Source organism: Eurypyga helias, unplaced genomic scaffold (genome assembly GCF_000690775.1).
Source record: "Eurypyga helias isolate BGI_N326 unplaced genomic scaffold, ASM69077v1 scaffold31028, whole genome shotgun sequence".
Taxonomy (NCBI): Eukaryota; Metazoa; Chordata; class Aves; order Eurypygiformes; family Eurypygidae; genus Eurypyga; species Eurypyga helias.
Window position 1 is genome coordinate 5,382 of NW_010268077.1, and position 229 is coordinate 5,610.

The following is a 229-nucleotide window of genomic DNA, read 5'->3' on the forward strand; positions in this document are numbered from 1 at the left end:
GATCGCGGCCGGGATCACTCCGCTCCCAGACTGGATAACCCCGCTCCCAGCCACGGTGCTGCACCGGTGGGTTCAGGGTGGGTCAGGGCTCCCTGGGGTTCACCGCAGAGGGGGTTTCCCCCCCAGCTGAACGTTTTCCCCCAGAGGTGCCCCACACAGGGCTTGTCCCGGTGCCCCACGTCACCGGGCGCAAGTGACCTTGCCGTCGTGTTTGCCATGTGTCGTGGCA